The following is a 20,693-nucleotide window of genomic DNA, read 5'->3' as shown; positions in this document are numbered from 1 at the left end:
TGCCCTATTGCCGGCTGTAACACGTAGTTAGTAGTGATGTACCGATTATTGATTTGGCCGACTAGTCGGCGCTCGGATGGCCGATTAGTCGGCCGACTAGTCGGCTAGTCGGCCAAATCCATAAATCATTATTTGTATTTAAAGTTTACATACGGGTGGTCACTGCAGTAGCTTTGTCTTAAGTTCTAAGAAATTGGGATAAACTTGTCAAAGCTTACTGCCTTCCAGTTATAAAGTCCACATACACGGGCGACATTATCAGCGAGAGCCGAGAGCATTAACAGGAGTACTTAGTCATTCCCGGCGGCCCGAACTCGTCTCACACTTAGCGATATTGGTCCGACCTGGTCACCCGCACCGCACCACTCAAGTAAACAATTGATTCCAAGGCTATACTGGTTTATATACAGATTTACACACTCATACAAGTATTTACAATACAATAAGTACAAATATACTATTTATTGCACTGGCGTAGGCGACGTAGCGTAGGTCTTTTTCAAGAAGTTTTTAAATTTTTGTCCTGAAAAGAAATACAAATTGCTGCGACCATGATGCCTCTACGCAGGATGCCCATGGGAAAAAAGAGAAAAAGAAAGGATATTCCCTAGGTTTCGGAAAAGTAGAATAGATGTATCTCATGTATCGCGCTCCCCGATTGTTGAGCCATTTAGGGTCATAGCTTAATTGGTTTAAACCAATTTAGCTGGAACCCTAAATGGCTCAACAATCACGGAGCGTGACTGACCTTGAAGAATAACAAATCTTAGTGAATCTTAAGAAACAGATTTAACGAATCTAGTTATCATCGTGTGTCAACGTATTTCACTAAGCATTATATGTAAAGAAAAAGCTAAACGTAATTGGAGAAAGGAGAGCACGTAAATAGTTTTTTGACTAATAAAAGTGATAAATTAGTTTACACGGGTGACAGGAACATACACAAAACTTTCTATTACTTTTTGTTCTCACAAAACCTTACCTACGTATCCGAGTTCAGTTCACACGTATCAAATTATTGCATCCGCCCCCTAACTTTTAACTAACTGGCTAATTCAATAACGGAGTTAGCAACAAAACAAGCGGGTAAAGCTATAGCCGAAAAAACAAGTCAGAGCTACCAACTCAATTTGGTGTTGTGCACATCTGCATTATATTGTCATAGCTGAAACACAAACTTTGTACTAGCTTCATACTCACATTTTTTACATTGTAATGTAATGTTTAGGCCCGCTATTTAGAGAGGTGACTTGAGGAAGTTTTTTGAGTAAGAGAATTTTTATTTGCTGTGTTGGGATAAAACTAGAGTTTTGAAAGGTTTTAAGTTTTCACACTAATAAGCAAAGCATCTTTCTGATACTAGATAGTAATCAGGAGCAAGATGCTTTAAAGATTTAGAAACTAAAACAGTAATCACACTAATGCGGATTCGAATTCAATGGGGCGGTGTACAGCCTAAAAATATGTACGACTCGACGATACGACATTCGAGCTGTTTTCCCTGATGATATTCTTCAAAATTCTTGTATCCTAGTTGTAAACTGAACGATAACATCATCAGGATAGTTAAGATCCAATTCATTCCAGTTCCCAGAACGTTCAACTCACATGAACTCGGATAGGATACACAACGCATCAACCAAGAGCATCACTAGCCATGCAATGAGCCCCTATTTCAATGCAGTAAGGTCTTCCGCGTGCAGTTGTTTGTGGTTCTGGTGTAACCTAACGGCTATATTTGAGCACGCGATATGACGTCGGAACGCGGGGAATGCTGCCGGGTATTGCCGCGCCGCGCCGGTGTGCTGGACATCTTTTTCACTGAGATTTCATGTGCTTCATAAGTGTGCAAATACATACATTTTTGTAGAACTCCATACCTTTGCAACTTGTATATTACACTTTTTTGTCTTCTTTAAAATATGGCCTTGAATACATTCTATGTAGACACCAAAGATTTTACCTTCGAAATCTTCGAATTTATAGTTAAAAATAAAATAAAAAAATTCTGTGTTTGCGTGGTTTTGAATCCACCTTATTTGAGGGCACTAAATAGGAGAAATAGTTTTCGTAGGCTACTACTATCGCCATACAGAATACAAATAATAATAGAGGCGCTTTAAAAATTAACAACTAATTAGTCAATATCAAGATATTTTTACGTGTTATTTCGTCGGATGATATTTTTTTAGCTGATTGTACAATTCGTAAACTGTACCATTTAGTAGATAGACCTCTAGTGGCGTAGGTCTATAATAAGATATCTTAGAGAATATTGACACAGAACTCTTGACGTGGGTGAAAATCCTTGTACCAGTAAACGTGTGTACTTGCGCGTCTTGTTGCTTAAGGGGCCCACTAATTATCAGTCCGCCGGACGATATCGGCCCGTCAGTTGTTCGGAACTGACAAATTTTTGTTCTAACTGACAGGCCAATATCGTCCGGCGGACTGATAGTCAGTGGGCCCCTTTACAGTCTTCATATGGCTAATACTCTTCAATTTCTTGTCTGGTATCGACTTCCATGTATCGTCTCGATACTCTCGAGTCTCGATATACAATAAAAAAATAGTAAGAGTACCTTCTTCTATCACATCTTGATAATTATATAACAGTACCTAGTGCATTCATTACGATTACTTTATTTGTCATTTCCAAAATTAGGAGAATAAACGTGGGAAAGCGTAACTCCGAAAATAAACAAAATTACGAGTAGAGGTTGAGTCATATCATACAAATGTCTGGTTTTACTCACAACGTGACAACTATTTAGCACGTCTTTATTTCCAACACAAGCCCACAGCGATTAGATAACATGACAAGAACAATCCTCTTCAATCCGCGTACCAGTTATTTTTATCTTGCCTCGTACTAAAATCACAAAAAATAACGAACTATGATTTATGTAACTCGGTTCCACAAATCTCTCTACATGTCGATCGTAGAGATAACGATTTAAAACGCATTGAACTATAAAATTGATACATACTATCTAACGACAATTTTAATATTTGTTGCGTAAATTTAATTTGCTTACGTAAGTAGTAGCTATATCGTGTATTGACACTGAAAACTAGCGAGTCGAGGCGCTAAGACACCAATGTAACTATCACATTCGAATGTGTAACAATTGAACGGCGCATTTAAACTGGTTTCCTTGAGCACTCGACTAGGTAAGCCATTTGAACACCTCAGAAGTTGCCTAATGGTGACGTCATATAAGCCGGGCTTTCCTCGGGCTGATTCATCGGAGCTTATGCTACAGGATGATTCATACCCCAGTCCTTAACTCGGACCAATAAGAGGTAAATTCGGTTGAAACAATACAATTTTTTATGCGGTATAATCCGTATAATGCTAGGGATGTACCGGTCTCTTGATTTGACATAGCGTGAAATTTTAGTACCAAAGCCATGTAGAAATTTGATGGATCGTGAGTTCATATCGATGAGTGATGCAGCGTTTAAGTTCTTGAGATAGGACTGATGGTTATTTGATCGAGATTGACGTATCTTTTCATTAATTTATACCTATTTTTATAAAGAAAATGGTATTAGTTCTCTACAGAATAATAATATTAAAATAAGTATAGAATATTAAATATATATTAAATAATAATATATATTAAATGGGGTCCCTTTGTTAGACATAATTATTGAAAGTCTTAATGTAATAATTGTCATATTATCATTAGTCATAATTCTGAAACCGTTAACTTTTCAGGATTTTCCTCAGGTTATCCTATAGGTAGGTTAGGTTAGGTTTGTTTTATGACAATCCTGAAAAGTTACGCGTTTCTGAGAAAAACCAAATTATGTCTAACGAAAATGTGGACAAATAATACATTATGACTTGAAACTATATGGGAAACAATAGAAACCCATATTTGATATGTCTGTGTCTCACGGGAGTTTTGTTGTTAACATTGCTATAGAATATTGTTTATATTCAATATCAATAAGTTTGTCTTAAACACCCTTTTGTTATGGTAATTTTAGTCTTAAGTAGTTTAAGTACTAATAAGCTTTAACGTAATCGATAACATACTATTTTTACAACATCTAACGAAAAAGGGAGGGTAATGATTGCATAAACAGCATAAATATGATGAGATTGATATGTATACATTGCATTTAAAATAATTACGCGTTTACGCTATATTCATGTTTTTTATTTTATTTGTTACAGGTATTTATTTGTTTCGCTCGCTGCATTTATGTAAAGAGTAAGTTAGTATTTGCTGTGTGAAGATTAATAACTGGTGTAGTGTTAAATAAAGCCAACTTGATATTTTATATCAGTTATATTAATTTATTTTTATTTGAATTTAAAGCTGTCCCTAAACTAACCAAATCCATCAATATATATATCAAGTAGGTATCACATATCAAATACATATATATTATGTATCAATACACCGTAAAATGTGCCTACTTTGCTCCCCACTGGGTAATTGTACTCCAACAGTTTTTATATATGAAACTATTCTACCTATTTCACAACCTCTTTAAGTGTTACAACGTGTTAGTAGTGATTGTCTACTTTTAATCGGCATGGTACGTCATATGTATCAGCATACCTACCAGAATATGATAATTTTACATTTAAATTTGAATTTTGGAGCAATGTAGGCATATTTTAAGTAACGTTTTAACCGGCACAAACGCCTTTTATATCCAACACAACTGATGCACATTTAGATAGCCAAGCAGAGCACCGAACATCCACTGTTTAAATATAACCGCCAGTTTGGACGGCTGCCCTTACACGTCGACACTTATCGTGACTCACACACATCAGCCGGTCTCAAGTCTGATTGTAGTTCTATATTTGTGTAAAAAAACGTCTGCGCTGTCAGTAAATATTTCCCTTACGTACTTGATGTCACACGTATTTTTCAACGATACTAGTGTCGCTTTTGTTTGCATTAGGACGAGTCTACAACGTACAGACGTGGATAAATTTGCCTTGTTTTGTTATCTTGTTATCTGTATCAAATGTCAAACCCGGGCTGAAAATATAACACTTTAAACTCTCGCGTTTTGTACACACGAAGTCATTATTTTTGAAATAATGTCGCGTTTGACCCGTTTTTTTTCTCTACAAAATGTACAAAACATACATTTTTAATACAGTTGCTCAAAAAGTGCTACTTTTTGTGGCTGTTTAGCGTGCGGAAAGTTGGTTTTCGCGAACTAGTGCTTTTTACTTTTCCAATTTTTTTAAATTTTTATTTGTTCCAATTCATGACTGTTCATTGATGAGTGTTATCAACATAAAAACCTACTGTTAATGTAAGAATACAAAAAAAATATGCATATTTCATATTTTATTACTTACCTCTTCATCATTATAAGTATTATAACACGTTTATTTTTTAATGTTGAAAAACCGTTCCTAATAAGTTGTCTGAATGGAACGGAACGCCTGTCAAAGAAGAGGCGTATTTTCTTACTGCAAGAATGTTTTAAGTTTCCAAAGGCAACATTCGATATTGTTTTTATAAATATACGATACACAAATAATCGTAAATAACGATATTTAGGTAATAATAGTACAATGTTTTAATATTTACAATTGTTTCTGTCTTATAGAACATGCATTTAAAAAAAAAACTTTCATCGAAGTGGATTCAATAATAATAACAAAATCTATTCTCGTCGAACAAAAGCTAGAAAAACACCTCTTCATAATGTCAATGTCAATGATGTCACAGAATGAATAATATAAAAGTCTCGAATTCCATTCCTTGCTTGCTTTTGCTGCTTTTCTTATTTTTTCGCAACTGTATTAAAAAACGTCGTTCGATACACGTGCGGAAATGTCATTCTTCACTCGTCCCGATTCTTGCTACTCGCCTACGGCTCGTGGTAAGATATCTCGATACTCGTGAAGTAGTGACATACTTTCCGCACTAGCATCGAAATGTACTATTACAGCTGACCTGCATTGATTTGAATTAGTTGTTTAATTACTAGTTTTAGTGAGCAGTCGTTGTCGTCGTTTATTACGTCATTCATCTAGGTCACTGATAAATGATCGATCAAGTCATCCAATGCAGGTTAAATGCAGAAGATAATCTTTCAGACTTAGTGTGGAACATCTGATCAAAAAAGTATGGCATTATTATAGTTCAATAACACAGTCTCATCATTAGTTGTGTGTTCTCAATAATTTAAAATTAAACGGGCGGCATGACATAGGCCGCTGTGACAATTGACATCTGTCAAACTTATTTTACAACTGTAACGACGAAGAAAGTAGGTAGGAATATTTCGAGAATGTAGGGAGGAATATTTTGGTCCATTATCGAGTTTCTAATACATATCTGTAGAAAATTACTCAAGTTAAACTGGACTGGGATCTCTCAAATATGTGTACACTTACCCTTAATTTTTTACACGACCGCGGTAAAGCCAAAACAGGAGGTTATGCCTCGCTGATTAATTGTAGGTATCTGGTTTTCTTGGAATTTTTGTTATAGTGTATTTTACCTACTTCGTAATCTTCAGACCAACGTACATAGTTATTGTGTTTGTCATTTGACAACAACAGCATTCAAACTCTAACATTAAAGTTGTCAAAAGAGCGCCATGACATTTTGCTAATGATCGGCAATTTGTGAGTTTCGTGTTCTGATGTAATACGCGTTCGTGAATAACACTGATTAAATAAATAATGGTTGAATCATCCAATCCGTTTGAAGGTTAATCGTTCCACGTGAAATTTGTATTTTTGTTAATGGATACGTACTTGCGACTTGTTAATAAGCTTTTAAACGATTTCGTTGATTATTATAGAGACTTGCAGATCCCCGGAGGCAGGCAGGGTAATGAAGCTTTATCTCACTTTACCTGCCATGACAATGTTGCTGTTCTTACACATGGACTTGTTTGATAGAGTTAAATATTGTGTTAGAAATTTCGCTCATTAGCCGTATAAATTACATCACACGAATTTCAAGATTTTTGAACTATATTTAACTGTAGAACCAATAAAATAAATCAAAATAATTTTCGGTTACAAATGAAGTTAAAGTGACGTCACAAAGTTTGTGTCCCCCCCCTTGTCACAATATGTAACATTTTTTTAACCCCTCCCTCTCCTAAACGTGTGACGTAATTAATGGATGACCCCTTGCTAGTATCTGCATGTAGATAAATGCAAGGGTTTCTAGTCCTTCTTCCTTTATTAGATCGTCTGCCTTTGACCACACGATCCGATTGTAAAGATAACCCCGATCATGCGGCCGCGTCGCGGACAGCTCCCCGAAGGCTGCGCTTGACATGATAATGAGGCTGTGTCTCACTTACCTGCCATGACAATGTTGCTATTTTTACACAAGGGCTTGCTTGAAAGATATAGGTAATTTTGTTATTCATCCGACCTGAGATGGACATTGTCATTTGTGATGACAAGCCAATCACAGGAACTTGCAGGTGATATGTTTATAGGGAATTTTGAAATCAATCTAGCGGCTCTCAACTGGCACAAATGTTCCAGCTCCCAGTCCAGTGCACACCTTTATAGGGTAGCAGAAGAGACCAAAGTTGTCATGTAGTCTTAATCATCTTCCATTTAGATCTTCCTATTGATCATTTATCGTAAAAATATATATTGTTATATTTTTTTGCATCATGGATATTGAATATGGATAAAACCGTGAGTTGTTTATTTTGCGTACAATACGTAGTTAGTCCGAACGGTTGCGCAACAAGGCTCAGCAAAGGGACACATTGTCTACTCCAATTAGACCACCGCCAGCAACTCCCGATAATTGGTTGTTTCCTGAACTACATATGAACCGGCTTTTATTGCTTTCAATTTGTACAGCGAAGAAAATAGCACAAGGCACACAACCTGTTGTGACCTTATGGTATATTTCGGTTGGGGCGACGAAATAGCATAGGTACTTTTCAAAGTTCTAGATATTAATATATACTAGCGACCCGCCCCGGCTTCGCACAGGTGCAATGCTGATTTATTATACTTACATATAAACCTTCCTCTTGAATCATTATTAAAAAAAACCACATCAAAATCCGTTGATGCGTAGTTTTAGAGATCTAAGCATACATAAGGGACAGACATCCATCCAGACAGCTGGAAGCGACTTTGTTTTATACTATGTAGTGATTATGACATTTACCGTATGTGCGACGTATTCATTTTTGTAAGGGGATATAACATATATTATTTCAGATAAAACAAGGCCATTATGAAAAATGTATGATTCCGTGAAATAATCAATAGTTTCTTAAACATGTCATTGGAAAATTACCCACATTGGGCTGATATATTCTTGTCGTACTTGCTTCAGCTTGCCACTTTCTTTGTAAATATGACTACACATTTGTGTCTAAATGTTGTTTTTAGGGTTCCGTACCCAAAGGGTAAAAACGGGACCCTATTACTAAGACTCCGCCTGTCCGTCTGTCTGTCTGTCACCAGGCTGTATCTCATGAACCGTGATAGCTAGACAGTTGAAATTTTCACAGATGATGTATTTCTGATGCCGCTATAACAACAAATACCAAAAACAGAATAATATACATATTTAAATGGGGCTCCCATACAACAAACGTGATTTTTTTTGCTGTTTTTCCGTAATGGTACGGAACCCTTCGTGCGCGATTCCGACTCGCACTTGGCCGGTTTTTATAAATTTGCAACTAAACAAAATTATGCAAGCCTCATACGTCCACATTTGAAGACTTTGAAAATACTGTTGCACAATTAATTATATACCCAGTATCTAACGATGCGGTGGGTAATAATTAATTCACAATTTCACATATTCACACTATACTATTCGTCATGTCAGCGTGATGATAGCTATTGTTCTCGTAGCATTTATCTCAATTAAATTTATAGACCAGAGTTCATAAGGTCCATCTGACGTGTGAAATTGAATTGTGCAATTTTAATTTCGTAAAAATCACTGTTTTTGTTTTACATATTTAGATTTTTTTAAAGCAGCGTAACCACCTAATAAAACAGTCTACTGACAATCTATGTAGGTATGTAGCGAAGCAAAAGAACATCGTCATTTAATCGTGTCCGTCAAATATAAACTCGATTAACAGAGCTAAATAATTAAACTCCGTCGTCATCCATCATCCGCCTCCGTCATCGAGCCTTCATCAGAAGGTATTCGACGCCAAGCCATTGGAATAACAGCGCTAGTGTTTATATATTTTGCAATTTTAATAAACATGCTGAAGTATGACTCGACTGTGTCAACTGCAATTATTGCAACACTTCCTCTAGCGAACACAGCAATTATAAATGGCATTTCATTCTAAATCTTTAGTTTGTTAACCAAATGGAAAGTTGGCAAGCCCTAGTCTAAAACAACATTCGTTATTCGTTAACTCTCCACGTATCTCCGGTACGCGTCAAAAGCTCGCCCGGTCAGGAGGACTCCTTTAAAGTCGAGTCGAGGTGGATGGCTCTAGCGATCCTTGACATGGTTACTACGCGGCACGCGGCTTGGCCGTGTATACCAAGTGTGAACGCAACGCGAGCGAGTCGATTTCTCGGATCAACCAATGTATAGGGACCTCGAAAAATGTAGCAACTTTACGTAAACGTGTAAGGTTTTTATACTGGTTTCAACGCGCCCGGATTCTGCAAGCAAAGATAGATATAACTCCGTAATAGATAGATACATTCTAAGGAAAAAACGTGCCTCGAAAATCACGAAAATTTGATTCTCGATCAGAGGGCGCCACTAGTTTTGGCCCACTCTCGTATAGAGGGCGCTGACGGTTTCATTAGTTATTTATAATTTTAACGCACATCAGTGAAAGAACATGGGTCAAAATCATATAAAAATAATTAATACAAATAAAAAAATCATTTATCCATATTTAAATACATTTTAACGTATTTTTATAAATCTTCATTTTTAGTTTTAAAGTATGTCGATAGATGGCAGTGAATTTACAGCGGTTACAAAGTGTACTATGACAGTACCGCTCTATCTTATTACCTAATCCTCTTTGCTGCAAGTTATTGGAATGACAGATCAGGGATTGCCAACTTGTCTTGTTAACCCAGGGCAGCCAGAGGAGCAAAGTCAAGTTTTGAACTTAAAGATAGCCCAAACTGTGCCGGCTAGTTTTGCAGTATCATTTGGAATTCTTTCAGTAAATTCGCGTAGCTCGCAGCCCTAATTTCAACCCTCGTGCGCTGCGTACGCTTCTTTGCTATTAAGCCGTCTTTGAAAGGCAGCTTACTGTAAACGGGCTGGGTTCCGCCAGAATTCGGTCACCGCCTCATACTGGCGTGTAACTCGTATATGACACGTACTATGTCATATGTTTAATGTATGTCGATGTTGACATATTTTATGTAACGTAGGTAGCCTAGACAGTGTGATTTGTGTTATAATTATAATGTTGCCATATTTGTAGGAGTACTTAAATGAATCTTTCTTGTTTTTGGTTGTACACTACTTCCTCAAAACTCAGTTTAAATTAGTTTCTCATTTTGAAACTTCAATATTTGGTTGCACTTTAGCATTAACATAACTACTCTAATCTTCATGATTTCATAAGTTTGACGTGCAGTTTAAGAGCAGAATCGATCAAGACTTAGGCGACTTAATTTTTAATATTCGTTATACAGGATTGCTTAAGCTCTCCTTGCCCTGTGAACTTATTTTACCGATATAAACCGTAAACCTTGGTTAGTTTTATCGCTGAGCTTAACGTTGGCTTCGGTACGCTGTCATTAAGACGCTTTACGGCGCAGCACAAGGCTTTTTAATGCACACGACTGTACAAGATAACTTAAACCAATTTCCTCTCGCACACTTCCACAGGCCTCATTCTGAATTGTCGTATCAAAATGATATCAAAAACGTATTGTCTGCATGCGCTCGCTCGTTAGAAAACGTTACTACAATATGTGCGAACGCGAGGCACTGAAATTCACATTGAATTAAACAGACATTTACATGGAAATTTCATTTCTGAATAAATCCGGGACAGGATATTAACTGTCGGAATACATTTTCTTCTTATTTTTCACGTTTCCCGGTACAATGAAGGCACTCTTGTGATGTCGCTGTGAGTCAATGTTTTCACAATTTGCCATCTACTGAAGAACCTTCAGTTTCAAAGCTGTATTTTGAAATGAGTAATTTTAGTGACTTAAATTTATTAGAAGAATTACCTTTTCTTCACTTTATTCTGTGTCACTACTTCTTCCTTATTTTAGTTCATATTTCTTTGCATTTCAAATAGAAAAAAAGTACAGTTACTTGTACAAAAGTGCCCAACTGATGGTCCCAGTGTCATAAAAAACGAGTCAAATTTATCTCAAACTCTCTACCGAGATATATGTCAGCAACAAGTACTTTCAAAGTTGACTGACCCAAACCAAACAGCTTATTCAAGCGGAGCACATAGCTGCGTTCTACCAAAACTATCCGGGCCTTTTATTGCCTTTCTTCGTTTGCACGAGCGCTGGCCATCCAGTATAACCTGACATTGAGGCCCATAACACTGAAGAACGCAACTAAACTGGTTCATCAGTCTCTGACTATGTCAGAGATCAGAATGACACTACGTGGGCCCGAGTCGCCCGTCATGGCCGCTGACTGCCGTGGGTCGTGACTGCTCCGACTTCTGCGCACGCGCCACACAGAACTAAAACAGCTTAAGTACGTTGTAATAAGGAAAGATGTAAGACCTTTTGATAAGATGTGTATCTTGAGACCGGGCGGATGCAGCCCACGGTTTTGGGTTAGATCACGCTCGGCTTTCGAATATATAATATATGAATTTGGTAATTACGGTTACGGGGCCTGAAGGCGTCAACATGAAATGGTCCTAGAATATTTAGACTTCAGTACAGGGACCGGCCCGCTATCCCTTATCGGGGTTTTATAAGGGTATTGCATAAGGCTTAACTCACCATACCCTTTGCCAGACGAAACCCTTTGTTTTGCTTTTAAAAACCCTTATATAAAGCTACCACATTTGAGTAATCGGTAGCCCAAATACCCTTACAAAACCCTTATCATCCGCTCACCAACACCTTGCATATTGCTTATAAGGGTTAGCCTTATAAAGGGCTTTACTTTTAGCATATAAGCGTGCTAATTTAAGTCGTCTACCTTGTTCATAAAGCACACATTACTTCGAATCCGGGCGATCGTCGGCGGCGACGGCGGCGTTCTTTGACTAGGCACGTATTTTCTTTCCTTTTCATACACTACCGTAGATATATACTAATCCTGTCTCATTCACGCAAAGGGAAACCTTTATAAAAAGCGCTTAAAGTTAAGGGTAACCCTTATTAAGAGCTAGCCTTATTTTTGGTAAGCTTTTCAGTAAGGGTTAGTCAAAGGTAAGGGTACGAATGGGCTTGCAGTTCAAAAGGGAAAGTCTTTCAATGTGTTAGCCGTGTTTAAGTGTCGCCCATTGAAAGGGTTTTATCGCGGAAAGGGTTGTCCGGTCCCTGCTTCAGTATTGGGTTGATTTGACATTCATATATTTGTTCAATCATGTGTTTTTTGCCTGTACTGCATAATTGGGACGAAACTACAGAAGTATTTCTACACGTAAAACAAATTTCAATATCGCTTAAATACTGTACTTTAGCCAAGAATTGTAACAGATAGGCAGTAAAAACATAAACAAATTGTTTATTTGCTTCTATAATATGAATGAAGTATGCATATGCATTTAAGATTATTATGAATTAATATTACTATGCATAATGAAAAAACGCCTACAATGTTATGAGATGACTAGAATAAGGAAGGACAGTAATATCTACTTGCAGGTTGCATCCGGTTAAACCAGATATATTTAGTGTTAGCGGACAATCCTCAATGACATCGGATTTGTGTAGGTTAGGTAATTCATGCGCCATAAATACATATGAGTAGAGACACCATTATATTAGTGTGCATAATTGTAGGTTAGGTACAGACTATTGTATCTAAATCTAAATTCATCCTTTATCGAAATGATAGCATATAATTTGAAGTAAAAATAAAACATAATCAGGTTTACGAGATTTTATATTGCATTGATTATGAATATTCTGAAGATGCACATGATCTTAACTTATCTTAAAATTTGTCAAAGTTCAAAACATTCGCACTAATTTCTTTTTTTTTATCATCCTTCTATTCCGTACTAGTGGTATCAAAAGATGTCTAATTCGTGCACTACAAGTAAAAGTATGTTTGGCGCCCTTGCATTCGGCCGTCCGTGTTAGCACATTCTTTCCCATTTTATTTGCCAAGCCATTGGCGACAGGCGGTCTTGCGAAACGGGTTTTTTTCCCTTTCGCCCAACTTCCGACCGCCTTTACAACAGTTGCACAAATTTCTTTCTCAACTCGCTATTTCGAATTTTACAGCTTGCTACAAATTGTATCCTATTTACTTGAGAAATAACAGTATGCTGCAATATATAACCGTATGCGGCTTTTTCCACGAGTAATTGCGGATTATTACAGTAGCAGCAAAACTAAATTAGTTTTTTTTTTTTGCTGGCTCTGTCATATCCCACCAGTAAAATAGGTACTAGCGATCACTTGTGTCACAAATATTAGTTTTGCATGTGTGTGATACATTTTTTATAGTATTAGACACATTTTTTATAGTATTATAGTATAGTAGTAGACTGGTCAGGCAATCATAAATGTTTATTTTGTCACAACTACAATTTTGCGCCGAAGGTTTAACCTTCGCACAAAATAATTGTATCCATAAAAAATTTCGAAAAGCGAAATATATTCAAATCAAGGTGAAAAGCTGCAGCATTCAAATATCTCTAGACTCACTTCTCATACTATTTGGTCGACATTTTTCCACTTTGTTATGCCAACTTCACATCAAAATTTTTATGACATAATTTTTTTCAGTGACAAACGATTAAACATTCTGGTGTCCGACCTAAGTCCAGTACATTTTGTAGTTCCATGCGTCAAACTAGCTGTCCATAGCGCCTTTCGCAATGGGCAGATTCCTCCGACGCTAAACTAAAACTGAGAAATAATAATAATGCATAGTTCTACTATGTGTTTATTGTTTTCAGGACATGCATGGTTTTCATACATAGTTGTGTGTGTAGTTTGTTTTTTTATTAGTTAGTAGACAAATAGTATTTGTTATAGAATACTTTAGAATTAAATTTTTTGTGTGGTTTGATGCATGGAACTTAGTTTGCTGTAGCATACACGTTTTTGTTGCCTTATACGTTAGATTATTTAGTTGAGCACCACTTTTACAATTATAACATATAATACGAACACTTACTCGGTTAATGCAGGATGTATAAGTGTGGTAAAAAGCATTGAAGCTAATTATTTCTAACGATCCGTTTTTCAAACCATCCACGACGAAGTTTTGGCTAGCACCAAAATTGTTTTGTTCCACCAATGTCGCTAACTTTCGGAAAAAGAAAAGACATTAAGACAAATTAGAACCTTTACCAAATTAGAAACTTTGACACCCACCCGCTATCTTCAGTCACCCGTGAACATGATGCATGTAACTGCGTCGAAATATCGGGAGCTCACAAATAATACAAAAGGTAATCACGGTCTATATCCCGGTCAATATAAGTCTAGTGAAATTAGAACCTACTTAGAAACTGTCATCGTGAATGTTTGTATACTAAGTATTTAGTAAGACAGAACAATGATTGATGGTTATGTTTTCAGTGAAATTTTACTTATTTTTTGTACTGCCGCTTTATTTTGAAATTAACTTTAAATGCAGTATGAAACCATGTTACTGCGAGTTTGTGAAACTCATACAACAACAGTAGTTTCCGATGGGCATTGTTATTGTTTTCCCGGTACGAGGAAAATGTTTATCGACATTAATTACTGCTTACGGGGTTAACTGTTTCGTGTCTTATTAAATGTTTTATTTATATTGTATCAATTAACTTCATCCTAAGACCGTTGAAGAGTATGAGTTCTTAATACTATAATGGTATTGGTAACAAAATATTTTCTGTGAAGCCAAAAAAATACATGTTTGCAAAGTTCGTTTAATAGAAAATAGCCTACATCAGTTTCAACGGTTGAGATCTGTAGATTCCATTGTGTAATTAAAAAAGAAACCCCAATTAATATCTTATTGTAGAAGAGTATTTTGCAAGTAAAAGCTCTTTATCAGCTTGATCTGATTCTGAAGAGATGAATGCTAATGAGCGCTTAAAGAGTTAATTGATTTTTATAACTATGCGTGAATTAGAGTTTCAAAGGCCACTAGACTAACTTACTAGTATTTGTGTAATATTTAATTCTGTAACGGATCTTTTACACAACGTGTATACAGTCAGCAAGACTATTAGCTTGGCACCCCTGCATACACATTTTTATCCAAACCTACCTAACTAAATATGTTCTCAGCAGAGACATCTGCTTGCAAACTTAGAAATCTCAGAATTATAATAGAAAGAAAAATATAAATATTCACCGCATCGAGCAAGATTCGAACATGCGACTTTTCGAAACACCGGCCTATTAGGTATATAATAGGCCGATAGGGTTAAGTAATAGGAATCTAATGTTTTAAGATAGCATTTCCACAACTATCGCTTACCAACTCGGCGCAGAGTTAGCTTAGACGTACTCTATCCGACGGATGGGAGTTTAATATATTGCGGGGCTATAACGAGGCGGACCTCGTATTCGTATCGATGCGTGTGCGCCGGTCAACGATGACCGCGGCTGCGACTTATCGACCGTAAATATAGGTACCTTGATCGACTGTCGCTTCCCTATTAACCTGTGTTGGTCTAAGATTTATTTATTTAACTTATTAAGTATTTATTAATTTGTTTATGTCACCTTTTCTATAGGTATCTATTAATTACAATGATATGGCGTTGTTGGGTTCGTCATCCTTCTACTTATCGCGAGAACGAGTGATGAATTTTATGATCCAGTATCATAATTTATGTCTAATATGGTACACTGAAAACGCTTTAGTTGTACTATCGTCCACACTGTTTACTGGTAATTCGTCGGTAACCCATAGGCATTACAAAGACATTAATATAATGTCCACCTAGGAGGATATAACCAAACGGAGTAGCCATTAACCCTTAAATGCATAATGATGTATATATGCATCGTATATTTGATGGTCCGTGGCTCAATATGCAGCTATCCAAAATCACATTTATTACTTTTATACAGCATGACACATCTATTTCAATTTATTAAAAAGTTATACAAAAAATCATGCATTTAAGGGTTAACAGGCGTTCTCCTCTGTCGAATATAGTCGGCCATTCGTCATACACAATGTATGGACTCACGTATAACTGACATGGCTATTTTTACGTTACGTATACATTTGACGTACCCCTCCCCAGCAAAAATTGGCAGGCTTTTTTGTACCGAAAATTACAGACGTGGCGTCTCCGTTTGGTTATATCCTCCTAGATGTCCACCGATGCGACCGATTGGTCACTTAAGTTTTGATGTTAATACATGAATATTGGGTGTATTCCCATGCGTCCCCGCCGGACGCAGATGGGAATAGGTGAATCCATATGAATCATTCCCGGCTGTCCCCGCCTCATTTATAGCGGCGGTCACGTGGCGCGGGGACAAATGGGTATACACCTAATATGGAATATCTTATAGGTATTTTTAATTCCTGATAGACTATGTTTTTTTTAAGTCAGCATAACGTCTCTTCCTTAGACACTGTGTATTTCGACGACCTTTCTTTTAAGCGATAGTTGGCTGGTACGGGGTAGTACGGGTTCATCGATTTAAGACAATTTCTTTGTCTTTTACGTGCCGATGTGACAAATCTGAAGAAAACTGGGCCAATCTGTGCTTACCTCTTATATAACGATTAACGACGTGTTCTCTCTATAGAAATCTCGAATTCCCTCTGAAGCAGTCCTAGATGAGTTAGATCAGTTAGATGCGGAGAAATAGTGGTAAACAAATTGCATACCTACAATGATAAGTTGTGGGAGCAAAAGTAAAGCTACGAGTAAATAAAAAAACAGCCGATACAAATAAATTGCACTTTTAGGTTTATTCTATTCAATATAGTCTCTGCAAAAACATCATTCCTTTTCCTAACTTCACTGAAGTATCTCGGCAGATGGCATTTTGTTCCTAATGTAACGTTAAAAACAAAAGTGATTCCATGATTCCTACATAGAACACGTTTTTATCTAAATGTCGCTCGTGACTTTGATCCTCAGACTCCGACAGACAAGAATCAAGATAAGACTACCTACGAGTAAACTCGAAATGGCTCAAATGTCCCGCCATTGCCAATTTTCTATAAAAGGATCGTTTGCCTCAGGTCCTAAGTAGTAAGTAGTCAGAGCAATGCATTCCACGTCCTTGTTTTTAGGGTTCCGTACCCAAAGGGTAAAAACGGGATCCTATTACTAAGACTCCGCTGTCCGTCCGCCTGTCTGTCTGTTGCGTAATGGTACGGATCCCTTCGTGCGCGAGTCCGACTCGCACTTGGCCGGTTTTTTGTGCATTTATTCTTATATGTAGTATCTGAATGAGTATAACGAAAAAAAACGTTGTTTAGCGGGATTATAACATAAAACATATTAGGTATGTATTCACAAAAATTAACGAAAGTTTTCTTCTAATGTTTGTGCTAATAGAACTAACTTGGTAATAGTTTTAACACAGTTCTAGAAGTTGCCTGGGAGCCTGGAACTGAGTTTTATAACTTATTTACTATCAACCTTAGTTACATTTCGTGACTGGCAATTGTCTGGGGTATTTTTTAGGTACGTCAATTAGCAATACAAACATAGGTACACGGTATTTTTTGTAGGACATTCTTGTCGCCCAGCTGACGGAATCAGTCAGCTGCAAATAAATGTATACGAGATACATACTTTAAATGGTCCGCAGACTACACTATTGTCAAACAAATAAGGCGGTTCCAGATTCTTAAGAGCATGTCTGTCTACTCTAGGCTATAGGTAGTTTTTTTTTTTACTATGAAGTCCATAGGAAATAATATGGAACGCTTATTTGTTTCTTGCATAGAAATTGTGTGGCGTAGTACTTTTTAAAGATAGATAATTTATTATTCAAGTAGGCATATTACAAAGCGCTTATGAATGTCAAATAAAGCTACGCCGGCTCTAACCCTACACCTCTGCCTCGAGAAGATTTAACTCCGCCCTCAATTGGAAGAGGGTATCCCAATATGGGACCGGCAACAAACTTGACGGAAGACATCTTTTCAAAACATTACATCTTATAATTATCATGCATTACGAGTAAATAACAATAAATAAAATTTTGATTTCTATAGAATTCATGCATTTACATGCAGTCGGTACTTTTCTTTATAGAGATTTGATTTAAAAATATATGTATATGTACATCAAGTCATACAAATACGTAGCTCTTTCAGAAAACATATTAAATTCTTAAAAAAGGAAAAGAAAATAAAATTAATAAAAGAAATGAGAATATGTATTATATAAATCTGACTGATTGTTATGAAATACCTACATACAATATTTGATGTGCTTTCTTACCTGAGCTGTATCACCCTCTAATACCCATAATACAATGATTTTAATTGACACTATGCTTCCATTTTTTGACCTGAATATGTGGTATTTTCTATGAACATAGCAGTCATTTCAGCGTTGTCATGCCATCGCTCACCGGTCTGTACTCGTGTAAGAAAAACAAACCAATAGAAGTGTTATTGACGTCCAAAAGCGCTCAAGGTTGTTGTAATAGAAGGGGCAGTTAACATTTCTGTTAGACAGACATATAGTTTATCAAGTTTGTTGTATACGTTATCAATTTATATTAATTTATTAAGTTGACGTAATTTAATTCAAAATATTCGCCGTAAGGTTAGGAGGGCTAAGAGAAACTCTTGTAGGGAAAATAATTAATGATATGAAAAACTATATTAAATGATAATATACAGAAAAGGTGGAGGACTGCTCCCTCTGACGTGGTGGAGGTGGACGAGTATGGCAAACTATTGGAAAAAACCCAACTACCCAACCCGACAACTCAAGACAGATCGTCTTGGCGCCGAAGGATAAGGAGAGCCGACCCCACCTAATGTGGGACAAGGCAATGAAAAAAAAAAGAAGATTAAATGATAGGAATGATAGAATACTAAACACAAAACGTTGCATAAATAAAATTAACTTAAAAATAAAAAAAACAACTAGAAGGACTTTTCTCACACGGTTTCTCTTTCCCTGATCAAAATAATCTATGTTTCTCTTACCCTATACCTGACCTTATATGTTGTTCGAGAGATTGGTGCGAAATATATGTCGTTAAAAGAAAGGCAGTCCTGTTTTAGTTTTACGATGTGATACAATATCTATCGTAACGTACTGTTGTTAGACGGGTTTAGAACCGGTCGTCTATCGCGCTACGTGTAAGGTTTACTAGATACCGATACAAACACACCAACATACATTGTACAATCTGTACTCATAGGTTTGTTCGACCCGGCATACAAACGCGTCCAACGGTTCTCGTAGACTGTTAGGTGTCAGGAAAGGCTAGATATTGTCAGTGTTTGTCTTAGGCCGATTACACACAGCGAAAAGCGTATGCAATAAAAAGGTATGTCCACACCATCAGTTCCACCACGCTCATCATCTTGCGTCTTCAACTTTCAATTCGTCTCTTGTTAAATGCGTTGTATGTAAGCTTAGGACTGGCGCTATTGAATCCCCTTTGAAGTTCATACACATAGTTTTGAATCGATTCAAACACCCACCAATTGCTACGAGTAGCGTCGCCAATGTCGCCATGCACTCGGTGGCACTTTATAGACACATTTCTATGGATATTTTTATGTTACCTTCTATTTTTGGCCTTCATCATTAGAAAACCTCATTTAACCTATAGCCAAAAATGTTGCAAAAAGTCACCGTCTGCACCCCGCCGTATGCTTTTGCGTCTCATGTATTAACGCATCTTATCTCTCATTAGTCTATCCATAGACGCATTGTTCATAAGTCACACGTCTATTTAGTTATGATTCTTGTTAACGTTCACTGGAAGTACTGTATATGGTTATTAAACCGCTTTTAACGTCACAATGGCCTTGTTATTGACTGTTTTGAGATGATATCGCGTAATTATACTGGCTGATTACTCATTTATTTATATCAAGCCTGATTAACAGTTAATTATTGTTGGAATTGAATTTTCTATTGCATACTTCCTAGAATTTTCATCATCTCAGTCGAAGTCATATAGTCATTGAAGAATAAAATACTCAATGTCGATTGTTGACCTCTACAACCTCTATAACCTCATAAAAATTTCCCATTTTTCATTTGAACCTCGTAATAGTAAATTGGGATAACTTCGTTTGTTTGCTGAAGCAATGAAACAAAAGAAATGCTTCTTTATTTGGGCAAGGTTTTATTTAAATTAAAACGGAACTACATTGTGCAGCGCGCTCATTCTTTCTTCCGTGATTGTGCCTTACGAGGATAAAGTTTATCAATACGTCCTGCTACGTGGCATACTTATACGTATCTTGTATTCTGTTTTAATGCTCTCGATTCAATTGTGGCTATATTTCATTCATTCTTATCTTTCTCCGGTTTACACAGCGGATTTTTTTTTTCCATTTCTTATTCCCGCTGCTAGCAGTAGATACAAGTTACTTATTTTTCCATTTCTTATTCCCGCTGCTAGCAGTAGA

The 20,693-nt window shown here is 36.7% G+C and overlaps 1 protein-coding gene across 1 annotated transcript in view; it reads left to right on the top strand.

Moving 5' to 3' along the window:
- LOC134747291 (homeodomain-interacting protein kinase 2) overlaps positions 1-20,693 on the top strand; it is a 138,672-nt gene that overhangs the window by 82,926 nt on the left and 35,053 nt on the right. The gene's annotated exons all lie outside the window — the stretch shown is intronic.

The sequence above is a fragment of the Cydia strobilella genome, chromosome 14, assembly GCF_947568885.1.
Source record: "Cydia strobilella chromosome 14, ilCydStro3.1, whole genome shotgun sequence".
In the NCBI taxonomy this organism is placed as follows: Eukaryota; Metazoa; Arthropoda; class Insecta; order Lepidoptera; family Tortricidae; genus Cydia; species Cydia strobilella.
This window is presented reverse-complemented; position numbering and strand designations above follow the sequence as displayed.